The sequence below is a fragment of the Lactuca virosa genome, chromosome 1, assembly GCF_052849685.1.
Source record: "Lactuca virosa cultivar CGN04683 chromosome 1, Lactuca_virosa_CGN04683_v6, whole genome shotgun sequence".
NCBI classification, from domain to species: domain Eukaryota; kingdom Viridiplantae; phylum Streptophyta; class Magnoliopsida; order Asterales; family Asteraceae; genus Lactuca; species Lactuca virosa.
This window is the reverse complement of record NC_136426.1, coordinates 134,039,702-134,045,701: the sequence shown is the minus strand read 5'-3', so window position 1 is coordinate 134,045,701 and position 6,000 is coordinate 134,039,702. Positions and strand designations below refer to the sequence as shown.

At 45.8% G+C, this 6,000-nt stretch overlaps 1 non-coding gene across 1 annotated transcript; it reads left to right on the top strand.

Moving 5' to 3' along the window:
* The first annotated feature begins 5,827 nt into the window (after positions 1–5,827).
* LOC145151704 (small nucleolar RNA R71) lies at positions 5,828–5,934 on the top strand. The gene has a single exon (XR_013732264.1). It is a non-coding gene; the product is annotated as a small nucleolar RNA R71 (small nucleolar RNA).
* The last annotated feature ends 66 nt before the right edge of the window (positions 5,935–6,000 follow it).

The following is a 6,000-nucleotide window of genomic DNA, read 5'->3' as shown; positions in this document are numbered from 1 at the left end:
CAACTCACATCCCCGGTAGACCGAAGAAGCAGAAATCCCGTGTTCGTTGGCGATAGAAACTCGCAACGGACACTCAAGCCCATCTAACGGCACACTGAACTCCCTACTGAAAGTCTGAGATACAAACGACCGACTCGCCCCCGAGTCGAATAAAACCAATGCAGGCAAAGAGTTTACTAAAAACGTACCCAAACACAGGTACCAACGATAAGCACAACATATATATAATAACTGAAACAGAAAATAGAAACATACCAGCAACCACATCCGGTGCTGCCTTGGCCTCCTCGGCCGTGAGCTGGAAGGCGCGCCCCTGAGCCTTCGGAGGCTCCACCTTGATTGGCCTCCCATCCCCAATCCTCAAAGTAGCCGGTGCGGATCCCTGCGCCGGCTTGGCGGCGAGCTGTGGGCAGTTGGTCTTCACGTGACGAACCTGATGACACTGGTAACAAATCCTCATATCTGCTGGCGGGGCGGACTGGCGACAGTCCCTGGCATAGTGCCCCTCCTTGCCACATTTGTGGCAACCACCTCCTGCTCGACAAACCCCAGAATGACCCCTGCCACACTTTCCACAAGTGCGGCTCTGCTGACCCCCGGTCCGAGTATCAGTGGTCTTGGACCGCTTAGGTGCTGGCTGAGACTGTGCCGGAACCTGACGCTGCTCCTTCAACTGTAGCTCAATCTGTAACTCACGCCGCCTCGCGGCTTCCTGAAGATCCAGGAGGGTATCGCAACGCTGAGTAGCCACAAACTGTCGAATATCCGTCTTGAGCATACTCAGATAACGAGTCATCTGAGACTGCTCTGAACCAAACTCCGGGCAGAACATAGCCCTCTCCGTGAACATTAGAGTAATCTCCATCACAGACTCCCCATCCTGCATCAATGTCAAAAACTCCTGAGCCAGCCGCTCCCGCTCAACACGTGGAACGTAGCGGGTGCGGAACATATCCCGGAACTGCTCCCAAGTAACAACAGCTCGCTGATCATCAGTGTACGACCCCGTCGTCAATCTCCACCAGTCCTTTGCCCCAAGCCTCAGCAGGTTCAGGGCACACCTGACCTTCTGGTCAGCAGGACATGAACACGTGAAGAAACAGCCCTCCACGTCAGATAACCACCTCATAGCCCTAATCGCATCCTGTGTCCCATCAAACGTTGGGGGCTTCGTGTTATCGAAGTCCCGGTACTGGAAAGCCCTGCCGACTCCTCCTCCAACCCCTGCCGCGGCTACAGCCGATATGGCTACAGTGGCGGCTGTCTCTGCCAGAGCTGCATATCGCTCATCAAAATACTCGGCCATCGCGGTCTTAATCGACCCAAACATCTCCGGTAGTTGCGCTCGAAAAGCTGCAGCGACCTCATCGTGCAGAATCTCCCGGATCCTGGCATCCAACTCCTCCATCCATATCTGTACCACGGGCTGTGGTGCTACCGGCATCTCTGACCCTCCGTCTCCCGACCCTGACCCTGATCCGGATCCCGATCCTAATCCGGACCCAGCAGCAAAATGTATCGTCACCACCATACTGAAAATATACTCAAGTCATTAGATAAATAACATAATATTGGGAGACCAAAACCCACAAACCCTAGGGGTTGTGACTTCCTTGCCACGCGTATGGGTCCTGTGCTTTCAGTAGTACGAGCCCATACTACCTTCCACACCTACCCATATTTGTCTCAAGTATCACCACAACACCCTAACAATATTATCAACATAATATGCGCTTAACCCTCTCTCCTAGGGGAAACATCGCCTATCTCGCAACTGATATCACAGCTCCTCCCAACTCACACATCCATGAAACTTTCATCGACCCCTGCAGTGCTAGTGCATGCTAGCCGCGCATAACACTGGACCCAATAGACTTTCGAATATATAATCCTATCCGAAGACTGAATTCAACATTCTCAGGCTATAAGATCTTGATTACGCACAGCCGTGATGCATACACTAACAATACAGTAATGATGTCAATTCCATATACAAGAAACCCTAGGCTAGTAGGCATCATATAATCAGGCAAGTCTATCATGCGATTCCTGAAGATCCCTAGCCTAGTTCTAGCATGCTGTTCTAACATATCATAATATCAAATAATTGTATGATATTTTGGGGTTTACTTACAGGCTCCGACTGATCGTACCCTCTGCATCCTCCATCCTTTATTTTTTTGAAAACCATTTTAAAAATTTTTATTCTCCGAATATTCCCTTGGTTTGAGACTGGATTCACACGAATGTTCCTCCAATTCACTCAAACCAAGGCTCTGATACCAACTTGTAACATCCATAAATTTTACGCCAAATTTAAACTTTTTCAATCATAAATAAAACCAAATAGTATCTGTTTACAAAAATGTTTTCAATCATTATTTATCAGAGTGTCCCAATAACCAGATCGTAAGGATGCGGAGCGGTACGGTCACGCCTTCGCCTTGCCATGATCTCCTGAAGTACCTAAAAAAATAAACTGAAAACTGTAAGCCCGAGGGCTTAGTGAGCTACCCCTAAAATACCAATACCCCACCGATAATACCATATCAATAACAGATAAACAACAACATGCAGACTGGGCCTTCGGCCTGACTGGACTGCCCTACAGTGCCTACAGTCTATCTGATTCTGTCCCGAGCCTTCGGAATAACTGGACCGCCACGTGGGCCTACAGTCTCCCCGGACCGCTCATAGGGTGTATTGGCCTTCAGCACAAAGCAGGACCGCCTCAACCCAAGCAACAAGCAAATAACCATGTGCGCATAACTAACATATACTGGTATATACAAACATCAAACACATCTATCTCACTGATCGCCAATCATAGAAATCTCTCATAACTAGAGCACTGACCTAGCAGGTCACTAACATATCAATCCCTATGGATCATAAGAGCATAACATACTGTCTATCCTGATTCTGATCTAACAAATCATAACCACATGTAACATACCATAACAATAACAACTAAAGGGCCGACCTTGGTGCCTTAGATCCTACCGATATAGTGAGGATAACTCACCTTGCAGATGTTGACTCGGTAGATAAACTCCAACTCTCGGATCACTTGCCAAAGACTCCACCACCTATTACCATAATACGAAAATACCCATAATCCCTTGACCTTACAAGGTACTCCTTAGACCAACTAGTCAACCCTTGGACAAAGTCAAAGTTCTCAGTCAAGGTCAACAGTCCATGTTGACCCTAACTCGCCGAGTACCCTCGGCTACTCACCGAGTTCCTTGAAGTACTTGCCCACTCGCCGAGTCACCGAGGTGACTCGCCGAGTTCCTTCGGTTTACGATCGAAACCCTAAGACCACTCGTCGAGTTTCCTTCTTGCAACTCGACGGTTACACACATGTACATAAGTTGGGGGAAACCTCAACCGACTCGCCGAGTTGTTCATCCACTCGTCGAGTCTACGACAATCTTCATCGGACTCGCCGAGTTGTTCATCCAAATCGTCGAGTTCAATGCCTATCTTCATATGACTCGCCGAGTTGACCATGTGACTCGCAGAGTCCCTTCAGTCCTTTTTGCCATACAGACTCATTTGAGCCATGCAGCGGCTCCAAACTATAGATCCAAGCTTCTAAGGCATGCTTTTCATGTAAAGTTCCAAACTTTACGTGCATGCATAGCTACAAAGGCTCTAAATGCCAAATCCAAGCTCACAATGGGGTTTCCTACCCAAGGAAGGCTTCATTCACGCCCAAACCAGAAACTTTATGACTCTAGGACTTAAGAAGGGTCCAGATCTGAAGTTACAACTTCATATCTAGACCATAGTCCACCATATCAACTCAAAGATCCATAAAAGCCCCAAACTCAACCAAAAAGAGATCTAGAAGGGAAAAGAAGTAAAGGTGGCGACTTGATACCTCTGGAAGATGCTAACTGAGGTAGATTCTGGTTCCCACACTTTCCTTGCTCCAATTCCCTTACCTTCCAAGTTCCTTTTCTCCAAGGATCTTCCTCCCAAGCTTAACACACACAAGAATGAAACACCACACGAATTAGGGTTTTCTGGGCTCTCAATGGACCGCAAAGAGGCCAAATGAGGCTTATACTTCCTTAAATAGGGTGCAAAACCCCGGGATTTAGGGTTTCATCTGCTAGCTCCTACTCGTCGAGTCCCTTCATGGACTCGGCGAGTAGGTCACTAAAACATGTGGACCAACCCGCTTCTACTCGACGAGTAAGGCAACCAACTCGTCGAGTAGACCTTGAAATCAAAGAACTTCATAATTTAAACAATACATGAGAATCGGGGCGTTACAATTAGTGTAGATTCATGCATGTCTACCAAGGCACAAGCGGTATTCAAGAACGTCCGCACAAGAATGATTGGTACTTTAGAGTCCTCCTCCATGTCTAATATTATGAAGTCAACCGGAAATACTAATTTATCAATTTTGATAAGGATATTTTCACATACTCCCATTGGATGTATTATCGTTTTGTCGGCTAGATGAATCTTGATTTGAATAGGCTTTGGGACCGGAAGGTTTAACTTTTGGAAGAAGGAATATGGCATAATATTAATACTTGCACCTGAATCCGTCAATGTTCGTGTGGTCATTATGTTCCCAAATTGACAAGGTACGGTGATGCTTCTCGGATCGCCCCTCTTTTCTGGCAGTTCACTCAGCACTATTTCAACAACTTCTTTTATATTTCTTCTAGTGGTAAAGAGGTTTTTAAGTAAACTACCGTATTTCGGTGTTTGTAATATCGTTTCAACAAACGGGACATTTACTTGGAGTGCCTTTATGTGCTCCATAAACCTCCTATATTCTTGAAGCTGCCCATCAGGTATGTCTCGGCTCGGAAATGGCAAAGAGGGTTGGTAAGGCTTCAAAAGAGAGCAGTTTTTGGTATCAGGTTATCGACTCGTCGAGTCCATGATGGCAACTCGGCGAGTCGAGTCTGGTTTACTCAAATCCCATCTACTTTCTTCTTCTGTTCGCACTTTGTTGGGATTCTTCTGGATAGTGGTCATAGGAGTGTAAATTGACTCAGAATCTGTTGTTATTGCATTCACATGCGCCATTCTTGGATTTTGCTCGGTATTGCTAGGAATTTCACCGGGTGCTCTTTGGTGGATTTGTTGTGCAAGCTGACCTAGCTGTTTTTCGATGTTATGAATAGATGCTTGCTAATTCCTAAGCATATTTTGCTGATCCTTCATCATAGCTTGATGTTCTCTAAGCATATTTCGTTGCTCTCTCATTTCAGCATCTGAATCATTATGCCTCTTCTCAGACGCAGCTACAAATCTTGTGAACATATCTTCCCAGTTAGCTTTCTTCTCCAGCACCGGTTCCTCTTTTTGATAATAGCCCCTTTCTTTTTGCTTAAATTTCTCCTCCTTTGCCTTTTTGTACTCATCATAAGGAAGCCAATCCTTTTTGGGTTTTCGCCAATTGTCATCATACCTATCACCACTTGAATAGCACACTTGCACCCTCCGGTTCTCGTTCTCGTCAAGATCACAATGTTTAGTGAGATGAGGTTCTCTACAGTTCTCAAAACCAACCCTAATGGCATGGATCGATTGGTCCATCTTAGTCATTCTTCAATCCAAATTCTCTAGTAGAGCCATCATTGCTGCCATGCTATCATTAACTGAGTTCACGTCCCCCGGACTCAGTTCATTCCTTGGGTTATGATATTCTCTAGAGTGCTTAGAGAATTCTTCAATTAGGGCCTTTATCACTGGGGGTGCTTTCTTTGTGAGTGATCCTTGCGAATCAAGGAGTTGCCTAGTTGTCACATTTACTCCATCATAGAAAATGGAGACTTCTTGTTGGCTGTTTAGATCGTGATGTGGGCAATTCCTTAGTAAGCCTTTGTACCTTTCCCACGCTTCATATAGTGATTCTCCAGCTTGTTGTTCAAAATTAGCTATGGCTTTCTTTAACTTGGCTATTTTTGAAGGAGGGCAAAACTTGTCTATGAATTCTTCTTTCATTTTAGCCCATGTAGTGAT